Source organism: Pteropus vampyrus, unplaced genomic scaffold, assembly GCF_000151845.1.
Source record: "Pteropus vampyrus isolate Shadow unplaced genomic scaffold, Pvam_2.0 Scaffold15, whole genome shotgun sequence".
Classification (NCBI taxonomy): domain Eukaryota; kingdom Metazoa; phylum Chordata; class Mammalia; order Chiroptera; family Pteropodidae; genus Pteropus; species Pteropus vampyrus.
Window position 1 is genome coordinate 16,288,689 of NW_011888796.1, and position 13,421 is coordinate 16,302,109.

The window sequence follows — 13,421 nt, forward strand, 5'->3', positions numbered from 1 at the left end:
TTTTAAATGAGGAAAATTATGTTTTACTACTATAAATTCAGAGAGGTTTTCTTTCATCTCTTTTTACCTTACTGTCAATCTTGAATCCTCCCTCACCCAGAATCTGACCCCTTCCCACCACTGCACTGCTAGAGTCCAAACTACCATATTTCTCTCCCAATTTTCTGTTTCCACCGTTACCCCTACTACCAAGTCTATTCTCAACCCATTTGCCAGAGTTAGATCAGGTCACTCCTTTGGTTAAAACTCCTCAGATGGCTTCCTAACTTGAGCAGGGTAAAAACTAAAGTCCTTTCCTTGACCTGTGAAACTCTATTCATTCTGCACTCCACAACTTCTGAACTCTCAAACCCCATCTCCTACCACTCTCCCTCATTCTCACTGTTCCTTGAACATAGGCATCCCACCTCAGGGCTTCTGCATTTGCCATTCCTCTGCCTGGATTGCTGTTACTCCCAATATCCACATGGCTCACTCCCTCACATTCTGCATGTCTTGACTTAATTGTCACCTTCTTCCTAAGGCCATCCCTTAGCACACTACTGCAAATTGCAAAACAGCCCCAAACCCACTTCACCCATGGATACAAGCACACAGGTGTGCATGATTCCTACGCCCCTTCCCTAGTTTATTTTTCTCCTGGCAGACATTACTGTCTAACATCACATATTTTTCTCATTTGTGTCTCCCCATGAAACTATAACCTTCTGAGGAGAGGGAACTATATGTGTTTTATTCACTGCCATTATCCCTAGTACCTAAAATAGTACCTGGCATACAGTAGGCGCTTTAATAAGTTTTGTTGAATGAATGAGTGGATTTTAAAGGTAAAATGGATTGAGTAATAGGAATGCCTCACTTCTTCCTTTGCTTTTCCACCACCACCACCACCACCACCACCAACCACCACCACAACAGACAACAATCATTATAGACTCCTACTGAACCGCAAATTTCATAACAAAATGTTAATTGCCTCCTACGTTCAAGAATTCCATTTGTCTTCTTTAGTGCCTAATGTGGGCCCTTGCATATAACACTCAAATACGTGTTGATTAATTTTGATTTAAAAGAATACAATAAAAATAGAGGATGAAAACGATAATTTTCCAGTGGAGAAACTTGGCAGACATCATCCCATCCAAGTGATCAAGGTTAATATCACCAGTCATAAGTCATGTTGATACTATGTACTCTCTGTTATGAATATAATAAGGGCATTTTATCACTGTTGTCTTCCTCAAACTCATAACCCCAGTCCAATCATGACAAAAATGTTAGACAAACTCAAATTGAGGGACATTCTACAGAATACTTGACAAATTCAAACCAAAACTGTCAAGGTCATGAAAACAAAACAAACTCACAGATCTGAAGAGACTAAGGAGACATGACAATTACATGGAATGTAGGATCCTCAACAGAATCCTGGAACAGAAAAAGGGCAGTGATGAAAAACTGGTGAATTCTGAATGAAGTCTGGAGTTTAATTAGTAATAATGTACCCATATTGACTTTTTGGTTTTGACGTATGTACAATTATTATGTAAAATACCAACATTAGGAGAATCTGGGTGTGGATATATGGGAACTCTATTATATTTGCAACTTTTCTGTAAATCTAAAATTATTCCAAAATAATATTTTTAAAGTAAATTGCATTTCTATACACAAACAGTAATGTCTCAGAAATTAATTTTAAAAAGATATAACTTACAATAGCAATAACAACTAAACAATAAACATAAGCATTTTCTTCATTGTGCTTAGTTATCTATTGTCATTTTTTTTTAAAAGAAGAATATGAAGAAACATGGACAAGAATGATCAGATACAAACTCCTGAAAGTGTGACAGGAAAGTCTGCTCTCTTCTGTTTTGGCAGGAATGGGGAAAAATAACAGTAGGACCAACTTTAGCACTCTTGCAGAAGCAAAAACAACAGTTCGATTTATATTCATAGAGCACCTACTATGTGCCAGGTACTATGGATTTTAGATGCTCTAAAATGAATTAGTTCATTAATTTAAAATGTCATTAGATTTAATTTCCACATAATAAATTTTCCTTTAGATTGGGGTGGGCTGGTGAACTTATAAATCACTTAAGCGTTATTATTTTCCTCTTTTCATTGTTTAAGCATATCTATGTTATTTTCTTTATATTAACTAACAAAATATATCTCACATTTTTGTGACACTTTACAACTTTCAAAGCACACCCGTTATCTGACAATTATCCTCTGCATCATAGAAAAGTATAGAGTAGTAGTTAAGAACATGGACTCTGTAGGTAGACACACTGTAAGGACTGAAATAACACTCACCATGTGTGACCTTGGGCAGGACTTCTTAGTTTCCACACCTAAAAAATAGACATTAAAAATAGTACCTAATTCATAGGTTTGTTATGAGAGGATTAAATGAGTTAATATGTGTAAAGTGCTTATCGTCTAGGACCTGGCATGAATAAATGTTATGTAAGTGTTAGATAAACTCCTTATGGTATACGTGAACATACTAAGACTTAGAAAGCTCTAATTTTCTGAAATTTATTCAACCAATAATGCTGCAGCAAGAGCCCTTAAACCATATTTTTTTAATCTTCAAATCAAGGCTCTTTGTATTACACCATATTAGAATACCAATAAATACCAATCTAAATAGCATGACTGGGAATCAGACATAAGCATTCAAAAATGATATAAAATTGCAGTTACAAGGAACTTACAAAATCGCCAATCTAATCCTATAACCGATTCAAGAATTCTCTCCACATCTACCAAAGGAATTGTCCTGCTGCCTCTCTGAACATCTCCAAAAGCAGGACTCACTGCTTTAAGAAGTAACCCATTCTATTTTTTTTGCCAACTCAGTTAAAACATTCTTGTCTCCTAGTTACTAATGCATTGTTTCTAGTTTTGCTTAAAAAAAATAATCTAACTGATCCTAGTACTTTCTGTTTAATGTTTCACCTCATTTACTTCTATGCATCATTCTGTTTGACTTTAGAAAGCAAAATTCCCATTTGAGAAAGGAGATGGCACCTTTTGAAATGCAACAAGTTTCCAATCTTTTATTTTTTAGAATACATAGAACAGTGTAAATCACTTCATTACATCTGAGATAGTATTTCAAAACTTGTTGCTGTTCTTGTAAGGAATCCATATGATCTCCAATTAAAGTATCCCTTTCTTAAATCTCCTAAAGATGAAGGCAAATTTTCTTTTAACTGTTGAATCATCACAAATTCATTTAACATAGAGCCTTCATTATATGACAAGTACTGGAAAGAAAAATTAGTAACTCGTGGTTCTCATCTAGCTGTGTACAAAAGCAATCGTTTTTATTATAGCTTGAATGGACCCTTATACGTAGGTTCAGAACTGCTAGATTTTGTTAACAGGTAAAATTACTAAAATTTGCCTTTGACATGGTCAGTGCAAAACTATTTGTAGGATGAATGAATGAATGAATGAATGTTAATTTTAAAATGTAATCTAAAATTAAGTGACACTATTTAGATTTTTATTCTAACTTTCAAATTCTTGGTTCTTTCATTTTATGAAATTTGGAGATTTGAAAGCATAAGAAACTAAAATTTTGTCTTCATCCAACAGTAAAGGCCTTAATATCATGTACAAAGAAGGGTTACAGGATAATCTCCCATCATGAATTATTTTCATCCGATTATTAAACATTTTCTTTTTAAAATAAAAATATCTTTCATTAAATAAAGTTTTAAATTTATATCTATTAGAGTATTAATTTTTATATTTTTATTCCTTTAGGGTTTAGGTAAACAACTTTTTAGGTACGACTTTAAATTATGCACTTAAAAGAAAATAGAGTTAAATGAATCACTTTGTGTTTAATGAATTCAATGTTCTGTTTACAGACAAATTGTTATAAAATTACTGATATATTCTAGCAGAAGCAGTAAAGGTTATGTCAAATAACTACTAAAAAAATCATACTATGTAGCATTAATGATGTTACCTTAACACACCAGCTTCAGGGGCTGCATAATTGTTTCTGCCAACCCATAAATTTTTGAGTAACAACAAAATTATTGTGATTTTTCTTACTAAATAATTCATACATTACAAAGCATGTATGTAACAAGGTCCATGAATCACTAAAGCACATAATGATCATATATCTAATGACATATCTCTTTTCATAAGACGAATTCAAATAGATTTATGTATTTAGGTTAACTAAAAAATACTGAGTTTATAAGGTTCATAATCCTATCATCAACAACAAAAAACTTCAAATCTTTAAGAAGTACAGTTCCATGATTTGCTTTTAAAAACTGAAAGCCTTTGTTTATCAAAATCCTTGTGTTGAAGCTACTTTTCATGAAGTTTTACAGCTTTTAAATTGATACTATAAATATCACTGAAGATAAATTAATAATATAATGGAGTAGTACAATCTTCATAAACTGTATTTAAAATGATATAAATGCAACTAAAATAGTTATGAGCAATTCTATATAAAACCTCATTCTGGTAGTAGCTGATATTCTTTATCCAGCAACTAGGATCTAAAAATGGGTATTTTCATTTACTAACATTTTATATGCATTTCTTTGGTTTTATCTTAAGTAATCTCACACCAAAATATATTCTTTTCTTAATGCTATTAAAAATAATTCCAAATGAGATTTCTTCTACTTAATTAAAACTAGGTTTCATAACTAAAATTTTTTTAATTCCAAGACTGGAACATATAAAATGTTAATGTTTTACTTCTTTCAATTTCTACCATTTTTCCAAACTCAGTTATTTTTTATAGAAATCATGAAGTTAATTTTATCATAGTACTATTGAATCCTTTACTCACTTTAAAAATTTTTTATTTATGGTAAGATACACAGAACATAAAATTGATGATGTGAACCATTTTAAAGTGCACCATTCAGTGCTATTACGTACATTCACATCACTGTACAACCATCAATGCCATCCATCTCCAGAATTTTCATCTTGCAAAATTGAAACTATACCCATTAAACAGCAACTGCCCACTTCCCCTCCCTACTTACTAATTTTTAACTGCTTTATTGAGAGATAATTAACATGCCATACAGTACTTCCATTCAAAGTGTACGATTCAGTGATTTGAGTGTGGTCAGAGTTGTGCAACCATCACCGCAGTCAATTTTAGAACAGTTTCATCACTCCAAAAAGAAATCCCATGCCCATTAACAGTTACTCCCCATTTCCTCCCAGCCTCTCCAGCCCTAGGCAATCACCAATCCACCACTCTATAGATTTGCCTATTCTGGACATTTCATAAGTAGAATCATACAATATGTGGTTTTCTTATGCCTGGCTTCTTTCACTTAGCCTGTTTTCAAGCTTCATCAATGCTATAGCATGCATCAGTACTTCATTCCTTTTTTTTTTTTTTTGGCAGAATAATATTCCATCGTGTGAACATGCCATATTTTATTTATCCATTCATCAATCGATGGATATTTGAGTGGTTTCCACTTTGGGGCTAAAACGAATAATCTGCTGTGGACATTTGTGTACAAGTTTTTGTGTGAACATGTTTTCAATTCTCTATACATCTAGGAATAGAATTGCTAGGTCATATGATTACTCCATGTTTAATACTTAACTGCCAAATTTTTGCAAAGTGGCGGCTCCATTTTACATTCCTACTAACAATGTATAAGGATTCTAGTTTCTCCACATCCTTATCAATACTTATTATCTGTCTTTTTGATAGCAATCCTGGTGGGTTTGAAATTGTATCCCATTGATGTTTTGATTTGTATTTCCCTAATAGTAAATAGTTTGCAAATATTTTTCCCATTCTGTCAGTTTTTTCATTTTCTTGATAGTGTCTTTGAACTGTAAAAGTTTTTAATTTTGATGAAGTCCAATTAATCTATTTATTCTTATATCATTTGCCTTTATGAACATTCATGCTTTCCCAAAAAAGGAGAATTTTATAGTAGGCTCTAGATGAAATCTTTACTGGAAAGCTAAGTGAACTTTTAGAAATATACTAAAATCAATTTAGGTTTAATTTATCCCAATTGTATTAAGTGTACTCTCAATTAGCAGAACAGAGTTCTGAGAAGTAGCTGGAGGGCCAAGCTTGTGTCAGTGGAAACTATTTTAGTCAGTTTCATATAAAGAAAAAAATTTTCTCAACTTCTGATTCCCACTTTATATTTGAAAAATACTCTGTGGACTGTGGTAACCACCAATAACACTTTTTGCTGTTGAGAAAGCTCTTGCAAAACATTTGTAAAGCACATAAAGTGGTAAAAAGTGAAATATAGTAATTAAGATTTGTGTCCTATTGATTGTGTAGCTAAAGTAATTTTTCATTACTAACATAAGATTTAATAAGTGTAAGTAGTTAAAGATTCTGACTTGGCACTAGTCATTAGCATGTAATTGAACTAGTACAAAAGATCAGTTAAAGCTATGTTGATTACCACCTTATCTTTGAAAGGCAATTAAAGACCTCAATCATTGCAACAAGATTTGATTGTGCAGCCTTTATTGGACATTGATCTTTCAGCAAAGTGCAGTTACATTTTCCATTAATTTACAGTAACACAGTTTAACTCTGATACCCTAGACTGTTGACCCAGGTGAGATGTAATGCTAAGTACTTGTTTAGGTTAAGATGCCCCAAACGTCATTACTGTCTGAATGGTAAGGCCTGAAAAAAAGTAGATACCTGATCTAGTAGCTTTAGGATAAGGTTTCTGTTATCTGCATTAGCTTTTAAATGAAATGAAACCAAGATCCTTGTCTTTATGTCACCCTGCTCATTCAAACATCATTCATTCTTTAAGAGTTATTTTATGAAATACAGATGTTCTGTGATTATAGTTTTGAGTGAATATAAATGACACACAATGTATATTTAAAAAGAAATACATATGGTTTTTAAGAATTAAAATGCTTCAATTTTACCAAAGTCAATAATTAACAAAATATTAGTGACTAAATGTGTGATAAAAAAATTATGACTATATATAATTTGGTATGTTAAGACATTAGCACTAAGAAACTATGGATTTTTATATTAGCAACTTCATGCTCCCATCTGCGTTACTGCATCCTTATGGTGGTTCACAACACAATGTATACAGGAACTAAGAATTTTGACTAGAAATTTCTTCTAATACTGGATAATTGATTTGTATAGAAATAACAATAGAAGAGATGCAAGATTTTATACTAAAACTGCACCTTCATTAAAAAATAGTTTTGCCTGGATTATTTTAAAGACAAAATTTTATTAAAGTAGTATAGGCAGAAAAGCTGTTTTTGGTTGTTTCATTAAAAAATTCTTGATATTCAGATGGGTAGGGTCCTCTTGGAACCCCGCTTGCCATCTTAGGCATAACCAGCATGTGCATAGACACACTCACAAGATGCCTTCAATGTGTCCTTTCTTCTTCTCACATTGTTTTTAAAATTTTTATTAATGAAGTCTTTTAAATATAAATATATATGGAACAAAAAGATGAGGATTACAAAAATAGCTTTTCTAAAATAAAACTGACATTTGCTTACAAGCATATTCATGATACATTTTAAGGTAGAAAGGTTTCTTGTTTTGTCCTTCTCAGATTACAGGTGGAAAAATAAGACACAAAGGAGAAGAGTTATTAGCCTGAGGTCAAAAAGTAAGACAGCTCTGATACTAAAAATGGAATCAATCCCTTGAGTTCCAGCATTCATACTCTTATCTCTTTTAGGCCACAATGCTTCGATGTACTGTCCAATTAAAAAAAAAATTAAACCATTACTATTCAATGATGAACATTTTTTCAGACTAAAAGGTTCACAAGACTTAATAAATCCAATGAATGATATTTTAATATTTGAACCATGCCCTTAGCCATCACAGAGTTCATCCTTCACCATGATCAACTCCACGAGAGCAAGAGGTCTATTGATTTTCATGTAATACAAGAAAATATTACATTTGCTTAATTGTTACACAGCACATCAGACAAGGAATCAAGGTTCTATTTAATGCTGCAAGCAGCAGAGAATTACAGAGATCAATAGGGTAGTTTGTCAAAGATGTTCTCCAAGGAGACTTACCTATCACTATATGGACATGAAGTCACACTGACGATAGCTATTGAAAAACAGGTAAGCAGAGTCAGCAGTACAAATTATCAGAAATCAAATGGGCCAGTGTGAAAAGAAGTGCAACTCTACTGAAAAGCTGTTATTTATAGTCTGGTAATTAAAAACCATTTTATCAGCCTTGTGTTGAGACCAAACCTTTACAACAAGTATTGACAAGACCAGCAATGAATGAGCAGTATTTGACTTAAAACTTATGAGCTATAGTTATTTAACTTTGTCCATTACAGAGAAAATCAGTTCTAGCCTTCTTTGCAAAATGCTAATAGTCAGTTTTATTATTAATGAAGCTTAATGTAACACTGTCTCCTTTGTGTAAGCCATTCATTTAACTAGTGTCAAGTATATTCTTCTGGACTAAATATATTGGCATAAGTACTTCTTTGATTAAAGTGTTACTTAGAATTGGTTTTAGACAAGTGAGCACTACATATATTTGAAGAACAGTTCACTCTCTGTAGCTTATTTAAAATGACTACCTTTAACAAAGCCAGTTTGTATTGCTTCATGATTCTGTGCTTTCACCTCAATCATTTCCACTCATTCTCTACTGATTTGCCAGAAGCAAGCACCCAAATGTTGGTTAGATTGAATTTTATATTTTGCTACAAAAATGTGTGAATGTTATAGAGTATCAACACCACATTAACATAAAATGATATATAATGTATGTTTGTAATTATGGGAGATCATAAATCTTAAACACTCATTGGTTTAGAAATTAAATAGTTCTACTTAGTTCTCCCTAAATTACTCCAAATTTCTGAAATTTACCATTCGTCTGGGTATTTTGTAGCTACCCCCAAGGATAAATTTTTTTTAATGACTTTGCTTTCAAAAATGCAATTAACTTAATAAAATTCTAATGCAAAACTGCCATCAGGTCTTTAAAATTTCAGCCCACTTCGCATTGCCAATAAGTCTATGGATATGTACCATTTTGGCTAATTGCTTTTATAAATAGTTATCAAATTTATTTTTCTGGGTCTTTCTAGATCTTATTCTTACAGCTTTGTCAGCATGCTATTTTAACTTTTAATGTCTTAATTTCATTCATCTTGTTGCATTTACATTAACCAGTTATTATTATACTTTAAAAAGTAGTTGGTATTGGATTCTTTATGCAATAAGAAGTTTCAACATTATAACCAGACCTGTCGTCCAGGTAAATGGCACAAGGGCTTTAACACATTTCCATTTAAAATCTTAGCAACTGAATGGTTTAGATTTTAGATTGCAGTTAGAATTCTCATCAGTTTTGGATCTGTCAATGATATATATTCTCTCTACCATATATCCTAAAATCCTCTATATTTTCCAGTGTTATATAAAAGATTTTTCCCCTTTCTTCTTAGTGTGGGTTTCTATATTTTCTCTTTAAAGAGAATTTGTTAATACCTAACTGTAGGATCTATATATATATTATAATCATTTTTTATCTGTAATCTACTTCTAGGGAAAAATTGGTATAAGTTTCATGTGTTTCGAGTTCCCATTGGCTAAAGAGAGTATGTAATCTATAACGATGTATGAAAAGCTTTGCCTCTTGAGGGCAATGATTCATCCTAAAGTATCAGACATCATAAAAAGAACAAGGTGTTTGCAGAAGTTTTATTTTAAAGGATCAAAAATAAATATTGCACATACACACTAGAGAAAATCCACTAATATTTATGCTCTCCAATGCACACTTTCAATACATGGCACCTTCATCTTCTTTATTTAGAAAATAAACTGTTATTGGTCCATAACTGGTATGCACAGTCTCTGTGACTCTAGCAAATAACCAGGAGCCAAGTCCATATAACAAAGTTGGAATACCTAAAAAACAAATGAATATGTTACTTATGAAGATCAATATTTATTAATCATGTACTCATATATTTGTCATGGTACAACTCACATAGCATTCTTTAGCAATGTCAACAAATTATAAAGTTATAAAAAAATATTAGTAAATATTGATTCAAAGATCTTGATTTCATCTGTTTGTGGAATACAGTAACAACTATGTGACCCTAGAGATTTTTATAACTATAGATATGGCCGGTACAAATTTTAATTCAAAACAATTTATAAGCACTATTTCATTACCTCCAAGTAATTATGAAATAATTCTATATTTTTTCACAAATAAGCAAACAGAGAATACTCATTAATTTAGTTGTAGATACTCCTGGTCATTGGGCTTAAATTATTAGGTCAACTTTACTGTACTTTATGTTAGACAGCAACACTGATGGCTAAAGTAATTTTTTTGTACAACTTAAACTGGGTCAAATAGCTGTCTTCAAAACTAAGGCAAAGCCTAACTCTAAGGAAGAATTTAGTACAACAGTCATGAGAAAGAAACAATCTCATTAGTACTTTTACAACTGATTTGAAAATGAATAAGTATATAGTGGACTCCAAAAATGAGTTTCTTCCTTGGAATATTTCCATTTGATTTTGCTGTTATATTTGAGATTGTCATTTGTGACACATGAAACTAAACATATACTACCCTGAGACATGGATTAAGCCTCAATATGTATATGATACTACGTTAGAAATAAACTTTAACAATTCTTATCTTTAAGATACTTATTTCAAATTAACCATTAACATATTAAAAGTATATAAAACCACAGGCACATGAATCAATAACATATATGCTCTACAGAAGTATTTTATTGCTGCTGTGGAAGAGTTAGACAGAAAATAACAATTGAAAAGAGTTGTCCATTTGGAATATCACTTTCTAGTTAACAGAGAAATCAATACAAACTCAGGACTAATCATATTGCTAATTTTTTTCTTATTTTTCTGCAAAAGTATATTTGCTGTGTTATGTTCTTTTTGAGTGAATAAGTGCAGTGAACTACTCTGTACTTATTCCCTGAAGCTGCATTCCAGCCACTGTGATGCCAAAGATTAATCAGGATAAGCATCACTAGCTGGCAACGAGAAGAGGCAAAAATGCCCATTCAGGCTGGCACATCTCTATTTTTAGGAATATACTGGGTCAAAGCTCATCACTATCACAGGGTTCCTTGGAACTCCTATGAAATCTTTTACAGTTTATTACCTTTTTTGCTTTGGTAATATCCCAAAGAATCTCTAAATGCCCAAGGAAATGTCACAAAAAAATCCATAAAACTAGCAACATAAAGCTGTTTATAAATCATTTAACCAAAAAGGGAAAAAAAGGCAAGTAGGGCCTGGGGTGAAGGAGTGGACAAGAACAAGACAGGTAGAAGTGAGTGAAGAGTAGAGGGAACTGTTGAAATCAAAAATAAATTTAAAATATGATATCACAGCTTCAAAAGCTGAAAATCAGTGGAGTGAGGAAAACAGGCTCTAGAAACCATTATTAATTTTCTAAATATACTGAGAGTAACGTATACCAAATATGCCATTTAAACCAATTCTAAAACAAATTTAAGGAATAGCTGGTGACAATGAAAATTTTGTTTGCTTTACACTATTTATCAATTTTCAGTTAAATATTGATACTTTTTAAATCAAACAAATGGTCAATATTTTTTCAGCTAAAACGGAGGACTGATCAAAGATTACTACCTTAATAACTATATTATCTCTTATTAAGAAACAACTAGGAACTATTACCAGTAATGCTGTTTGATAGGGGATGGAGTTGGGATATAGGCATCAGAAAGTCTATTCTTTTCTTCTGCAGTCACTTTAACGGAGTCAGGCTAATACAATATATGGGACTTGCCACTTATATAATTTACACATTTTTAAAAAACATAATTTTATTTATTGTACATATGCTTTAAAGTCTATAAGATTCCATGAAAAATTAAATTTTTTCCAGACGGAAACATATCATAACATCAAAATGAAAATGAAAGTCAGCTTCTTTGAATATTAATTCATTTTGAGTCATAGTTTGAGCCAGTCAGCTGAACAGTAGGTAAACCACTGTCAAATTAAGTACTTAAAAAAAAAAAAAAAAATAGAACTTTGTAGCAAGTCTCCGATTACTCATTCATTCTATGGTGAGTTGCTTTTCTTAAATCTCAATCTACTTCCCAGCAGGATTCTCAGACTGATAAACCGTCAGTAAAATGTCAGCTTCCACTGAAGGAAAGGCAGAGGAGAAAGAACAAATGGGTGAGAGAAATTTTTATTATTTACAAAATGGAAAAATGAATTATTCTGATCATTTCTAATTTGGAAGGAAAGAAGACGAATATTTTTATTAATGGAACATGTACTTCAGGATCCAGAAGGGCAATTGTACATCACGGAATAGGAAATAATCCTATTATCTAATTTACATTCTCTACCTTCAGACAAAAATACGAAGTAAACATTACCAAACTGGTGAATACACTACTTTTCAATAAGTCCAAAAATAAATTCCCTTGATCAGTACAGGCTAAGTTATATTAAAGCATGCATAAGCAGGAAGTTTTCCATTTTGTTTAACTTAAAACTCTTGGTTCCATCTAAGCAGGATTTTTAGAATTTCTAAAAGACCACAAAAACCAATCACTCTTCACCTTCTCTTCCGCATAAAAAAAACAACTGTTGTTTCTTTCATCAAAAGGTTTAACTTTTCTTTGTGAGAACGTTCTGAGATCCTACTTTAGATTTCTATTTAAAAGAGAAGCCCCTAACCATCAAGGTGTTCCCAAAGTATTAGGTTTCAAATGGTGAAAACTTTTTTAAAGAATGCATTTGGCTCATGTTATACTTTGTCTGGTTATACTTTTCCTAACCTATTACTCTTTACATTTGGGAAGAATGATTTTTTTTTTTCCTGATTTGGAAAAACGTTAAAATAAACTTTTAAAAAAACTTATTCTTCTTGAATCTAGTCATCACTCCAGTCTTTCCAAATAATTTTGAATTGAATTTTCTAAGTCATCTCACCCTCTCAACTTTGTATCAACCTCAAAATTGGTGGGCATGCTCTATAGCAGAGGTCCCCAACCCTCAAGCCCTGGACCAGTACCTGTCTGTGGCCTGTTAGGAACCTGGCCACACAGCAGTAGGTGAACAAGCAGAGCTTCATCTGTATTTGCAGTCGCTCCCCAGCGCTAGCATCAATGCCTCAGCTCCACCTCACATCATTAGGCATTAGATTCTCATAGGAGCACCGGTCCCTGGTGCCAAAAAGGTTGGGGACCACTGCTCTATATAGTCCATCAGCCAAACAATAAGACTTTTTTTTAAAGGATTACACATTGCTAAATGATCTTCCCCTTATTGGACTGAACCCAGGACAGTCTCAGTGGAGCAATGGCTCAAAAGCCCCATGACTGACA